This window comes from Chrysochloris asiatica, unplaced genomic scaffold (genome assembly GCF_000296735.1).
Source record: "Chrysochloris asiatica unplaced genomic scaffold, ChrAsi1.0 scaffold00012, whole genome shotgun sequence".
Taxonomy (NCBI): domain Eukaryota; kingdom Metazoa; phylum Chordata; class Mammalia; order Afrosoricida; family Chrysochloridae; genus Chrysochloris; species Chrysochloris asiatica.
In genome coordinates, this window is record NW_006408530.1 from 28,520,833 (window position 1) to 28,521,703 (window position 871).

The window sequence follows — 871 nt, forward strand, 5'->3', positions numbered from 1 at the left end:
ATTGTAACATGATGAAAAGCATCAGAATATTGTCAGATACAATGCCAGAAAATGAGCCATCATGTTGGAAGGTATTCAAAATATGATTGGGATAGTGCTGCCTCCTCAAAATGGAAATGACCATGATGATGTAAATGGAGTACAGTCTTTGGAACCTTCATTTGCTGATGGGGCACAACTTATAATGAAAGTTACATATATATACATACACACACACACACAACATGTATATCTGTTTATTGTAGTGTGGTAGTTTATGTGTTACTGCAGTGCTGGAAACTATACCAGGGGCATTTTAAATACCACCAGAGACATCCATGGTAGTGAGTTTTCAGTGGAGCTTCCAGACAACGACAAAAAAGGAAGAAGGAGAGGCAAACCACTTTTGAGTGGTTAGTCACTGAAAGCCTTATGAATATCAGTGGAACATTTTCTGATATATTTCCAGAAGATGATCTCTTCATATTGGAAGGTACTCAAAGGAGAAAAGCTACCTCATCAAAGTGGAGTTGAGAATAATGATGTGAGTGGAGCAAAGATTTCAGGACCTTCATTTGCTCATGGGTGACAACTCAAAAAAAAAAAAAGAGAAACCACTGCAAGCATCCATTCATAATCAGAATGTGGAATGTACAAAGTAGTCAATCTAGAAAAATTGAAAGTTGTCAAAAATTTATATGGAATGCATAAAGAACAATATTCTAGGCATTAGTGAGCTGAAATGATCTGGTATGGGCCATTTTGAATAAGACAAACATATGACTTACTATTCTAGGACTGACAAATTGAAAAGGAATGTGTCACATTCATCATCATAAACAACATTTTGAGACTATATTGAAGTACAATACTGTATGTGATAGGATAATAT